The 13,945-nt window shown below is 52.7% G+C and overlaps 1 long non-coding RNA gene across 1 annotated transcript; it reads left to right on the top strand.

Moving 5' to 3' along the window:
* Window positions 1-2,542: 2,542 nt before the first annotated feature.
* LOC129060455 (uncharacterized) lies at window positions 2,543-11,105 on the top strand. Its single transcript, XR_008527192.1, has 3 exons — window positions 2,543-2,683; window positions 7,057-7,229; window positions 10,701-11,105. It is a non-coding gene; the product is annotated as an uncharacterized LOC129060455 (long non-coding RNA).
* Window positions 11,106-13,945: the final 2,840 nt, after the last annotated feature.

Below are 13,945 nucleotides of genomic sequence, written 5' to 3'. Positions count from 1 at the left end.
GTGCCCTCCCCTAAGGTGGTCACCCAGCACAAGGGTCCCCATGGAAAATGTCCTGCCTTGGCTGGTCACCCCTCCCCCAGGACAGACAAACTTTTGGGCCCCCACCTTTCAGCCCCTTCTGCCAGGCAGTAGAGAAGAGAGAAGAGAGACTGGCAGGCACAGTGGCTCATGCCTGTAATCCCAGCACTTTGGGAGGCCGAGGCAGGCAGATCACGAGGTCAGGAGACACGGAAGAGACTGGCCACCCATGCACTGGGCCCAGGTCCTAACTTGACCTCTGAGTCCTTGTGTGACTGTGAATATGACTTTTCCCCTGGCTGGCCTCAGTTTCCCCATCTTTGTAACAGAAGCCTTGCCTTTGCCACGGAGCCCCTTTCTGCTCTAATATGTTATGGTGTTCTCCTCTCCTTCCATGGAGAGGAATTCTGGAACATCAGACCAGGAGTGCTATATCATCTCCCAAAGTGAGAAGGACTGTCCTCAGTGTGGCCTCAATAGGTCAACTCCCCTTCACTTCAGGTTCCTTGTCCCCTGTGTGCAAGGGCCCCAGATGCCACCACCAAGGGGAGCGGTGCCACCATGACCTGGTGCACCATTGTCAAAGGTGCACTTTCTTGGGAGTCCGGGGTCATGCCAGGATTCATGCAGGGATAGGAGGGGCTGCCTGGTTGCCAGGGGCCCATTCCACCCCCGTCTGCCACAGCCCCAGGAGTAAAGTCAGGGTAAGTGTGTGGGATTAGTGAGGTGGGGGCAGGGGAGCCTGTCTTTCCAGATTTGGGCAAACTCTGTCACCAGCACCTGGCTACTCCGACCTCCCCACTGCTTGGCTTCTGAAAGTGGCCCAAAGAGAAGAGCAGGGAGCCACATGGTCACCTCTGCTGATAGAGAAAGAAAGACATGCTCCCAGGAGCCTATGAAGGGTGAGGCACCAGCCCTATTTCTGCCATCCCCTGACGCACCTCCAAGGGCTGCAAAATGTGACCTTCCCCTGTCCTCACCAGTCCCTGAAGATCCTGCCACCTCTAGTTTGGAACATGGAAATGACTCCTTATAAGAGCCTTGAAGGCAGCAACCATTACCACCCACTTTACAGATGGGGAAAATGAGGCACAGAAAGAGGAAGCATTTGCCTGAGTTTACACTGAGTGGTGTGCCCAGTTGGCTCTTGCAGGCTCAGGGAGAGTAGATTGTTCCATTTTCATGCATTTCGCAAGCCAAGTTTCATTGGTTGCTTGAAGTCAACTGTAGTGGGAGTATTTACACCATAGCAATCAGCAGTGACACTCTTCTTTTTCCTTTTTTTTTTTGAGACAGAGTCTCACTCTGTCGCCCAGGCTGGAGTGCAGTGGTTCAATCTCGACTCACTTTAACCTCAGCCTCCCAGGTTCAAGCAATTCTCATGCCTCAGCCTCCCAAGTACCTGGGATTACAGGTGCCCGCCACCATGCCCAACTGATTTTCTTTTATTTTTAGTAGAGACGGGGTTACACCATGTTGGCCAGTCTGGTCTCGGACTCCTGACCTCAAGTGATCCACCTGCCTCAGCCTCCTGAAGTGCTGGGATTACGGGTGTGAGCCACCACACCCGGCCTTCTTTTTACCCTTTTCATTTTTTTTTCTCTTTTCCTTTCAGAGAGCAGGCTGTTAAACATTTACCAGCTCACCACTGGCTGGAGGCCACAGCATTTATAGCGTCTCAGAAGGGTCTGGAGCTTAGAAAGTTTAAGAGCTTAGCAAGACTCCTCCCGTGTCTCAGGACCTGTGACGGATCTGAGCCTGTCTGACACCAAAGCCAAAGAAATACCTTCCTTCCCTCACGAGGCCGAGAGTTAGCGTCTCTTTCTACCCCATCATGACAACTTCCTGTCCAGGGCAAGAAACTGTCCTGATTGTCCCTTGGGGGCAGGGATTAAAGGTACTACAGGTTCAGAGCCCCTGGCTAGCGTGCCCTGCCCTCTGACCATGTATGATCAATTCCATAAATATTTACCAAGTGCCTCACTTAACCTCCCTGAGCCTGTTTCTTCAAAGCTGCAAAATGGGGCCCTTCAGCCTGACTACTTTCATTCATCCATCCACCCATTCCTTCAGTTAGCGGCTCCGCTGTGCCGGGTGGTGTTTTTGAAGGATACTGGAGTCGGGATGCCTGCTTTGAATCCTGGCTCTGGCACTGGCTTCCTCGGTACCATGGGCCTCAGCGTTTCCATCTGTACAATGGCACCCACATAAGGGTTCCTTCCAACTCCTTTCCCCATCCCAGGGGGTTGTTGCGGGATATCGGGGCTGGGGAACCTTGGTTAGCTGAGTAACTAGGCTAGCTGACACACAAAGGACCAGCAACAGTTCACGCCCTGGAGACAGAACACGCCCACGTGATTCACACCGGCAGAGGCAGCGGACTCTGTTTCTGTTGCCTTGAATGAGGTGCGCTCTAGTCTTGCAGAGTTTAGAAAACAAGGAGGTGTGGAATGTTCAGGGAAGACTTCCTGATGAGGTAATAATAATACAGGAACAGCTAATATTTGATGAGCACTTGCTGTGTGCCAGGGCTTGTGCTAAACACATGCTTCATCTTATTTAATCCTTGCAAAGAACTCGCCGGGTGGGAACGCATGTGCTACCCGTTTTGTAAATGAAGAACCGGAAGCCCAGAAGCCCAGAGAGTGGAAGTGATTTGACCAAGGTTATTTTTTATTATTATTATTTTTTATTTTTTTAGACAGAGTCTCACTCTTGTCGCCTAGGCTGGGGTGCAGTGGTGCAATCTTGGCTCACTGCAACCTCCACCTTCTGGGTTCAAATGATTCTCCTGCCTCAGCCTCCTGAGTAGCTGAGATTACAGGCGCCGCCACTACGCCTGGCTAATTTTTGTACTTTTTTTTAGTAGAGACAAGGTTTCAACATGTTGGCCTGGGTGGTTTAAAACTTGTGACCTCAGGTGATCCGCCCTCCTCGGCCTCCCAAAGTGCTGTGATTACAGGCGTAAGCCACCACGCCCAGCCAAGGTTTATTCAGAAAACATTGATTGATGGGGAGCTTTTGTTGAGTAGAGTTTCAGTTTGGGATGATGAAAAAGTTCTGCAGATGGACGGTGGCGATGGTTGCACAACAATGTGAATGTACTTAATGCCACCGACCTGTACACTTCCAAACGCTTAACATGGTCGATTTTATGTTACGTATATGTTACCACCATAAAAACACAAATGAAAAAGATTTACGGGGCCGGACATGGTGGCTCACACCTATAATCCCAGCACTTTGGGAGGCTGAGGCAGGCAGATCACTTGAGGTCAGGAGTTTGAGACCAGCCTGGCCAACATGGTGAAATCTCGTCTCTACTAAAAATACAAAAGTTAGTCAGGCGTGGTGCTGCACACCTGTAGTCCCAGCTACTCAGGAGGGTAAGGCAGGAGAATCACTTGAGCCCAGGAGGTGGAGGTTGCAGTGAGCCGAGATTGTGCCATTGTATTCTAGCCTGAGTGGGTGACAGAGCGAGACTCTGTCTCAAAAAAAAAAAAAAAAGATTTACTGGTCCACTGCTGTGTTTTAGGCATGAGTCAGATGCTGTGGATATAGCAATGAACACAGCAGACAAAGATCTCTGCCTCTCTGAAACTGACATTGGAGAACAGCAGTCTAGAAGAACTTGCTGTGGATGGAATGATGGATGGAGATAAACGTTTTACATCTGCTCCACACTGGCTGCACACGGCTACTGAGCACTTGAGATGCGTCTGGTGCACCTGAAGAGCTGACTTTAATTTTATTTCATTTAAATAATTTAAATTAATTATTTGTTTATTTGAGATAGAGTCTTGCTCTGTCACTCAGGCTGGAGTACAGTGGCGCAATCACAGCTCACTGCAACCTCTGCCTTCTGGGCTCAAGCCAGCCTCCTACCTCAGCCTCCTGAGTAGCTAGGACTACAGGTGTATGCCACCATATGCAGTTAATTTTTTTTGTGCTTTTTGTAGAGATGGGGTTTCACCATGTTGCCCAGTCTGGTCTCGAACTCCTGACCTCAGGAGATCCACCCACCTTGGATCCCCAAATGCTGGGATTACAGGCATGAGCCACTGCGCCTGGCCTCTAGATTTAAACAGTACCCACCGGACTGGCCAGTGCAGCTCTAAAACGTCAGCAGCATGTGAGTGCGAGAGCTGGGCCTGGCTGTGTGTTATTCACATTCTTGAGCGTTGGTTTTCCACAGTTTGGGCCTCTGGCAGCAGAATCACCTAGGAAGTCAAAACTTCAGATCCCTGGGATCCCAGACCCACTGAATCAGAATCTCAGAGGCCTGGGCTTGGGAGTCTGCCCTTTCACCACACACCCCAGGTGATTCTGATGCACACGAGGTCGAGTTTGAAACCCACCCCACTGCCCTAGTTGTTCAAGACTCCCAGCACTGGCTGGATGCAAAGTCTTATGCCTGTAATCCCAGCTCTTTTGGGAGGCCAAGGCGGGCAGATCACTTGAGGTCAGGAGTTCGAGACCAGCCGGGCCTACATAGTGAAACCCCGTCTCTACTAAAAATACAAAAATTAGCTAGGTGTGGTGGTGGACACCTGTAATCCCAGGAGGTGGAGGTTGCAGTGAGCTGAGATCGCGCCACTGCACTGCAGCCTGGGCAACAGAGCGGGACTCCGTCTCAAAAAAAAAAAAAAGACTCCCAGCCAGGAAGAGAGCTTGAATGAAGTCTGACCTGCGCCGGGCCTCCTGGGCCCAGACCAGGCCTGCTTAGGGGCATGTGCCCTGCTCAGAACTTCCCCATCCCAGCTAACCCAGAAGATAGCTGGGATGAAGATAGCTACTTCTGGCTACCAGCCCATGATTCTTCGCCAGCCTGCACTGTTCCCTGAAGAGCAAAAAGACTTGGAATTTCCCTGCTCTATCCAGAGGGGCTGGGATGAGGGGTCCTGAGTTCCCTTATCCCATGTCCTACCAACCTCTGGGGCTCTCCAGTCAGCCAGCTCAAGGCTGTGGCCCTAGCTGGTGGGCAATGGGAGGGAGAGGCTTGGCCCGGCGCCCCACCCCACAGATCAGCCTGGTCCGGCAAGCAGAGGAAGGAAGCAGAGGCAGCCGGGGCCAGCGGACACAGGGTTGGGGGTGACGCAGGCCTCAGGAATTTGAAAACAAACACTTTGCCAGGGAAGGAAAAGACTGCTGTTGGCTGCTGAGCCTGGGCGGGCCCAGGTCCCTCCCTTTCAGGGCAGGGGTGAATCCCAGCGCTGCTGACCGCGGCCCCCGGCTGGACCCAGTGCTCGGGGAGTTTCCACTCCGCTGGTGGGATGGGAAGGTCATGGGGGTTTGGGGGGATCCAGGCTCTGTCCAGATACTGGAGCATCCTGGCTGGGGTGAGGACAGGAAGGGAAAAAGAGCTGGGAAAGCCACGAGACCCCAGGAGAAGGCTCAGCAGCAACAGGATGCCTCCTCAAGCATTTATTGAGCACCCATGGTATTCCAAGAACTGAGAACATAAGCACTGCCTAGCTGGGCAGATCAGGGGAAGCCTAGAGCCCTGTGGCCTTCCTGGAGGAGGTGGCATTGAACTGAGCCCTGAAAGGTAAACTAGGACCGGGGAGGACAGAATCTTACGAATCTCCCCCCTTCACACTCCCAGAGCCGGCGCTCAGTGAGTGCATGAGTGAGTGAGCGGCTGACCAGCGACTATGCAGCATGAATGAATGACAGACTGAATGACATGAAGTCTGGAGTCTCAAGGCCGAGACTGCAAAAGAGGAGTCCATCCTCCTATCCCCTCTGCTCTGAACTCTTTTCATGATCCTGAAGGTGCTTGGTACCTGGAGACTACGGAGCCAGCCTGCCGGGGTTCTAGTCTGAACTCAGTCACTTCCCAGCTGTGTAACTTTGGACAAATTACTTAACTTCTCTGTGCCTCTGGTCCCTTCTCTGTAAAGTGTAGTCATCAGCCGGGCACGGTGGCTCACGCCTGTAATCCCAGCACTTTGGGAGGCCAAGGCGGGCGGATCACTTGAGGTCAGGAGTTCGAGACCAGCCTGGCCAACATGGTGAAACCCTGTCTCTACTAAAAACACAAAAATCAGCCGGGTGTGGGGGCAGTCACCTGTAATCCTAGCTACTCGGGAGGCTAAGGCACGAGAATTGCTTGAACCCGGGAGGCGGAGGTTGCAGTGAGCTGACATCTCGCCACTGCACTCCAGCCTGGGCAACAGAGTGAGACTCAAAAAAAAAAAAAAATACAGAAGTAATCATAGTGCCTCCTTCACAGGGTTTTTGAGATGACTGAATGAGTTTTACAAGTGAAGTGCTTAGAACGATGTTGCACATGTAGTGAGAACTACACTAGTGTTGGCCAATGCTATTACTGAGGTTCTAGCTTACGCGTTCATTGAGTCACTCACTCACTTACTGTTCATTCACTGATTCGCTCCTACATGCCATCCGCCACTTACACACCCCTCCCTCTTCACCGTCATCTGTTAAGCAATCCTCGTGTGCCAGGCTCTCTCCTCTCAGTCCTCCCAGCCCCCCTTTGCCAGTCTTGGACGGTGCCCGCCGTGCTGCCAATTACCCTAACAATTTCATTAATTCCTCTCAAGCCCAAAACAAACAAGAAGGACCTATCTGGAGCAGGGGCCACGTGCTAAGACCAGAAGCAGGGTGTGGGACAAACCCTCTAGGACGAGCTCTTTGACCAGAGTTCATCACCGGAGCTGCTCCAGAGATGGCCAGGCCTCCCCACCTGCAGGTGCCCGGCCAGTGCCCCCCACCCCGGGCAGCCTCACCCACTCCCCTCTTTGAGTAAAGGTAAAGGGACTTGCCCAAGGCTGCGTTCTCCCACATCCTGACCGCACCTGTCCACATTTCAGGCTTCATTCATGCCAGGAGCCCCAGACCTGCTCCATGCACAAGCTCTGCCCAAGCCCGGAGCCCCGGGCTGGCTGAGGTGAGAGCCCCAAAGCTCGAGCCCATTTCACCAGTGAACAATTAGAGCTGGTGTGAACATGATGACTGCATGCTGATTAATGTAAGATGGCTGAGCAGAAGATCCCGCCACTTCCTTCCCCACAGGCCCTGGGAGAACAGGTCCCGCTGGGGAAGATTCTGTCGCGTTCTGCAAAAGCCATTTCTTGAGCACGTCCTGCAGGCCGGGCACTGCGCTGGGCACTTGATTCCTTTCAACAGCATGACATGGTGGGAGGACAACTTGCCTCTCATTGATGAAGAAACGGAGGCTCAGAGAGGTAAAGGGACTTGCCCAAGGCCACACAGCCAGTCAGTGTGGTCCTGGAATTCAAATCCAGGTCTTCTCACGCTGATTCCTACACCCAGGGATGAGCCAGTTTGGCATTTGTGGAACTGGAGAGAGGCTGGGTTTGGGCATAAGGTGATGTTTAGGCCAGAGGGTGGGGAAGGAGAGGAGAGCCAGAGAGGCAGAGCCAAGCGCCAGGCAGGAACAATGGTACGGGGCGGGTAACGGGAGCCCGGCCAGCTCTGGGGCTCCTGGGCAGGCCCTGCTGGGCCCTGCGAGCAACAGGCTCACCCTGTGGAGCTGCCAGGGTGACAGCAGCCTTGATCTGCTGACTCAACGAGTGCATCGGCCTTTTCCTGGAAAACAGTAGACGCAGTGCGGGTGTCAGGGAGGGAGGCACCTGTTTGGGAAAAGGGTGTGTGGGAACCCTGTCCTGCCCTGCAGCTCCCCACAGCCAGTGCACAGGTACTTAGCTCCAGGTGCCCCCCGAACCTCCCACCACCTGCCCAGACCCCAGAAGCCACCGGATCCACGAGTCCGAGCCAGCTGTGGGCTGAGTCCATGGTGCCACCAAGGCTCTGCATGACCAGTGCTGCCAGCTACCACTGCAGACAAGCAGCACAGCCTCTCAGGGCACGTCCCCACTTGCTGTCTGCAGAGCCTTGTTTTGCCCCACCCTGAAGGGGCAGGTGTAGATGAGCATCGAGGCAGGTCTATGTGACATCACTTGCTGTCACTCTTCTTTGGGAGGTATCAGGGCCACTCTGCCATGGGGCACAGCTTAGGGCCTCCATGGAATCTAGTCTGAAGGATCCTGCTGCCCAGAGGGGGGTCAAGAATAGGGAATGGGTTCAGCAGCACCCCCTGTCCTCAGACTCCAGTTGGGGGAGGTCCCAGCAGGGCCTGTCACAGACACTTGTCACACCCCGGAGGGGATAATAGGATCTGGGGCTCAGCCTCCACCAATTTCATCACCACACACCACACCCAGGCAAGGGAGAACAGAGGCATCAGCAGGGCCTGGCCGAGGGGCTGAAGCCTGGTGGGGAAGCAGAGAGGGCCCCTGGGCCTCTCGGTCCTATCTCTTCCCAATCCAGGCCTCAGCGGACTCCAGGGCAGGGGTGCGGGAGCTGATTTCAAGGTGCAATATTCACTCCCACCGTGGCCGCTTCCAGCACCAGCCTGAATTTCCCAGTGCAATGCTGGCAAGAGCTAGTCTTTTTCTTTTCTTTTCTTTTTTTCTTTCTTTTTTTTTTTTTTGAGATGAAGTCCCGCTCTGTCGCCCAGACTGGAGTGCAGTGGCACGATCTCAGCTCACTGCAACCTTCGACTCCCGGGTTCAAGCGATTCTCTTACCTCGGCCTCCTGAGTAACTGGGATTACAGGTGCCCACTATGATGCCTGGCTAGTATATATATATATATATTTTTTAATTTTTGAAACGGAGTCTCACTCTGTCACTGAGGCTGGAGTGCAGTGGCGCGATCTCAGCTCACTGCAAGCTCACTGCAAGCTCCGCCTCTCGGGTTCACGCCATTCTCCTGCCTCAGCCTCCCGAGTAGCTGGGACTACGGGCACCCGCCACCGCGCCTGGCTGTTTTTGTATTTTTAGTAGAGACGGGATTTCACCGTGATGTCAATCTCCTGACCTCATGATCTGCCCGCCTCGGCCTCCCAAAGTGCTGGGATTACAGGCGTGAGCCACCGTGCCCGGCCAATTTTTTTGTATTTTTAGTAGAGATGGGGTTTCGCCATGTTGACTGTGGCTGGTCTCAAACTCCTGACCTCATGATCCCCCTGCCTTGGCCTCCCAAAGTGCTGGGATTACAGGTGTGAGCCACCGCGCCTGGCCTCTTTTTCTTTTTCTTTTGAGATAGGGTCTCACTCTGTCACCCAGGCTGGAGTGCAGTGGAGTGATCATGGCTCACTGCAGCCTCTACCTCCCAAGCTCAAGTGATCCTCCCACCTCAGCCTCCTGAGTAGCCAGGATACAGGCACTCATCACCACACCTGGCTAAGTAAAAAAAAATTTTTTTTTTTTTTGAGACAGAGTCTCGCCCTGTCGCCCAGGCTGGGGGGCAATGGTGCGATCTCGGCTCACTGCAAGCTCCGCCTCCCGGGTTTACGCCATTCTCCCGCCTCAGCCTCCCGAGTAGCTGGGACTACAGGCGCCCGCCACCATGCCCGGCTAACTTTTTGTATTTTTAGTTGAGACGGAGTTTCACCATGTTAGCCAGGATGGTCTCGATCTCCTGACCTCATGATCCGCCTGCCTCAGCCTCCCAAAGTGCTGGGATTACAGGCATGAGCCACCGTGCCCGGTCAAAAAAAATTTTTTTAGAGATGATGTCTCACTATGTTGCCCAGGCTAGTCTCAAACTCCTGAGCTCCAGTGATCCTTCTGCCTCAGCCTCCCGAAGTGCTGGGATGACAGGTGTGAGCCACTGTGCCCGGCCTGGGCAGAGCTCCTCCTGAGAGCCCGTCTGAGTGGGCTTGGGTACAGCACTGGCATGTCCTCCGTGTCTTCACTTCCAGCCTTTCGAGATGCTGTGAGAATCCTGAGGGCTAGGGAACATGCTTACACTTTGAGCTGGAATCGCTGCAGAGCTGGGGTCGGGGAAGTTTTGATAGTCAAGGGCATCAGGGAGTAGGCCTAGGTCTGGTGGGTCTGGTTTCAAAGAAGCTCTGCCTTTTACTTGCTATGTGACTTCAGGCAAGTCACTTCTCCTCTCTGAGCTTCCATTTCCTTCTTAGTAAAGTTTGGCTGAGTTGAATAGAACCTGCTCCTAGCGGAGTTACAGGGATTAAAGGGCATAATTGGTGCCGATGGAGTGGTAAACAACACTCAGTGGACAGTGGTGGTGATTTTTATTGTCCCCTTATTCAGTCAAGAACTTGGTGTATCCGGGGGCAGTGGCTCATGCCTGTAATCCCAGCACTCTGGAATGCCAAGGCAAGTGGATCACCTGAGGTCAGGAGTACGAGACCAGCCTGGCCAACATGGCAAAAACCCATCTCTGCCAAAAATACAAAAATTAGCCTGGCATGGTGGTGCATGCCTGTAATCCCAGCTACTCAGGAGGCTCAGGCAAGAGAATCGCTTGAGCCTGGGAGGCGGAGGTTGCAGTGAGGTGAGATTGTGCCACTGCACTCCAGCCTGGGTGACAGAGCGAGACTCTTAAAAAAAAAAAAGGGAGGCATGGGGGGCTAGGGAAGGGATAGCATTAGGAGAAATACCTAATGTAGATAACGGGTTGATGGGTGCAGCAAACCACCATGGCACGTGTATACCTATGTAACAAACCTCCATGTTCTACACATGTATCCCAGAAATTAAGGTATAAAAAAACTACACCAATATAAAGAATGGATACATTATGTGAGTTACTGTGCCATGTGATAATGAAGTTCAAATTGTAAATACAACCACTAACTATTTCTGTGATTCATATTTTTATATAAGAAAAATAAAAAGAAGAAGAAGAACTTGACGTGAAGGACTGGGACATCATAGGACCAAGGGGGTGGTCTCTGGAGCCTCTGAGCATGTTTCAGACTTAGGAACCCTCACAGCTGAGGCCAGGACTGGCCATGTGCTCCTGTCTCCCGGGCTCTGTGCCCTCCCTTCCCTCTACCCAGCCCACTGCCCCTGCCGCTACTCTCTACCCCTGGCCCACAGACACAGCCGAGCCTCAGGAGGACTCAACCCACAGGAATGTGGGGAATGAGCAGGCTGCGCTCGGAGGACCCCGCTATCCCAGCCCTGGGCTCTGCCGCCCTCTGGTGGCTGGGCTGGGAAGGATACTGCTCCCATTACTGCCTTTGTAGAACCGCAATTGCCCTAAAAAAATAAAATGCTGTTGCTGCTACTCATGATGATGACGATGATGGCGATGACGATGATGACGATGATGATGATATTCATTGCTTTATGGTTTGCAAAGTACCTTCTCCGTCAATCATAGGCTGCACCAAACACAGTGCAGGGTTCTGGACTGAAATCAGTTGGGAATGTAAGTCCCTAGTCAAGTTCCAACTGATTATGTGAACTTGGGCAAGTCATGTCACTTCCTTGAGCCTCAGACTCCTCATCTGTGGAACGGGGTGACAAAAATAGGGTTGTCGTAAGGATTAAAAGACCTAACACCTGGCCAGGCGTGGTGACTCATGCCTGTAACCCCAGCACTTTGGGAGGCCGAGGTAGGAAGACTGCTTGAGCTCAGGAGTTTGAGACCAGCCTGAGCAAATGGTGAAACCCCGCCTCCACTAAAAATACAAAAAATAGCCAAGCATGTTGGCACATGCCTGTAACCCCAGCTACTCAGGAAGCCGAGACTTGAGAATCGCTTGAACCCAGAAGGTGGAGATTGCAGTGAGCCTAGATCACACCGCTGCACTCCAGCCTGGGCGACAGAACGAGACTCTGTCAAAAACAAAAAATAACAACAACAACAACAACAACAAACCATCTATTGAACTAAATTGGCCTCCAAAATATACCCTTCTGGAATTTAGGTGGCTATTAAAAGACCTAACACCTGGCACTTGGGTTGGAGAGAATAACATGGCTGTTGTTACATACTAATCCTTGGCCAGTCTGTCCTGGGAGATCAACTCCCCTTTGCATAGGGCTTTTTCCAAAGTCCTTTTCCAAGGCATCACCTTCTTTCAGCTGCATTATCATGCCCGTTTACCAGAGGAGGAAACTGAGGCTCAGAGAGGGGAAGCAGCTTGCCTAGAGCATCGTGGCTTGTAAGTTAAAGCAAGACTCAAGCCAGGTCCACCTGCCTCCAAACCCGGTGCTGGACTTTCCCACACCCTGCTTTGGAAACTCTAAGGAACCTTCCAATCCCCCGAATCCTATTGCCTCATTTAAGTAAAGCAGGCCTGGTTTCTGCCTCCTTCAGTGCCCCTCTTCTCCTCCTCCCACACCCTTCCAGCAGCCGAAACGCTAGACCCAATAGCTCACCCCTTCCTCCTTCCTGTCCAGCTCCCAACCCTCAGGGCAGCTCATGAGCCAAGAGCTTGAGAGTGGCTTCCAAAGGTCATCCTCTCCACCCCCCTGTGCCCCACCCAAGCAGATGACTGTTCATCCTGTTCTTCACGCTGCTCAGGGGAAGAAATTCCCCAACTCCACTCCCTCCACTCGCCCAGGTGTCTAAGACAGTTCCCACAGTTGGCAAACCCTGCCTTAAGTCCCACCGGAGTCCCTCCTGCTGCAATGTCAGCCCATTTATTTTAGTTCTTTCTCCCAGTAGCATCGGAAATACAATCTGGGGGAGACACATGCCAGGAGAGTGGGATCCTGGGAAGGGGAAGGCACACTTGGGGACAGGAAGTGAGAGCGAACCCAGGTTCAAATCCCGGTCAGGGTGACAAGAGTGGCCAAGCGAGGCCAGGTGCAGTGGTTCACACCTGTAATCTTAGCACTTTGGGAGGCCGAGGAGGGCAGATCACTTGAGGTCAGAAGTTTGAGACCAGCCTGACCAACATGGTGAAATCCCGTGTCTACTAAAAATACAAAAATTAGCTGGGCGTTGTGGTGGGCGCCTGTAATCCCAGCTACTCAGGAGGCTGAGGAAGGAGAATCGCTTGAACCCAGGAGGCAGAGGTTGCAGTGACCCGGAATGGTGCCACTGCACTCTAGTCTGGGCAACAGAGTGAGACTTCATCTTAAAAAAAAAAAAAAAAAAAAAAAGAGCGGCCCAGTGGGTCTCCTGGTGCCCAGGGCAGTTTCAGCCCAGATGGGGCAGCCCCGCCCACAGCCCGAAGGCACCCAGACCCTCCACCCTACCCCACTGGCACCAAGTAGCTCAAAGGAGGGAAGAGAGCTGGGGTGGAACTTGGAAGCAGAGCGGGTCTGAGGGGCGGTTATGAGCTTGGGCTCAGGGTTCATGCAGAGCCAGGCTCAGACCCAGCAACAAATATTCACTGAGCTGTTCCTGGGTTCCAGGCATGGCAGCTGGCAATGAGGCCACGGCACTGGGAAGACAGCCAGAGGCCCTTTCTTCATGGATTTCACGGTCCAGTGGGGGAGACAACAGAAAACAGGACACCACATGGATCAACAAGGAATCCCAGAGTGGCCACTCGGCTCTGCACTGTCCCCCTCCTGTCACCTCCATTTCAGCTCTCAGGATGCAGCTTCAGTGGCACCACCTCCAGGAAGCCCACCCTGACCGCCAGTGAGGACAGGCTGCTCCCTTATTTGTGCCCCCACAGCGCCACAGTTTGCACTGTGTAAGCTTTCAGCTGAAATTCAAGTCCCATGCAGAAACGCACACAGATCTTAGGTGCCCAGCCTGATGGACTACCCCAAAGTGCACAGCCCTGTGGAAGCAACATTGGTAGTCCCTCCCTAAGCAGTCACTACTTCAGCTGCAGGCGCTCCCCACCCTGACCTCGATCCATCAATTAGTCTGCCTGGTTTTGTACTTTATGCAAATCAACTAATTTGTTTTGTTGGGTTTTTTTTTTTTTTTGGCATCTGGCTTCTCTCACGTTCAGTCTAGATTCGCCTATATAGACACAGACAGTACTTGTAGTTGTAGATGGTTTAGTCTCATGACTGTGCAGTGTTCCACTGTGTGAATATACCAGGATTTTCATTTTACTGTTGATGAGCATTTGGGTAGTTTCTAGCATTTTGGCTATTAATGGATAATACTGCTAAAAACATACTAATTCAGGTCTTTTTGGGCACATATG

This window comes from Pongo abelii, chromosome 1 (assembly GCF_028885655.2).
Source record: "Pongo abelii isolate AG06213 chromosome 1, NHGRI_mPonAbe1-v2.0_pri, whole genome shotgun sequence".
In the NCBI taxonomy this organism is placed as follows: Eukaryota; Metazoa; Chordata; class Mammalia; order Primates; family Hominidae; genus Pongo; species Pongo abelii.
Note: the sequence above shows the minus strand (reverse complement) of the source record. Positions and strands in the feature narration are given on the sequence as shown.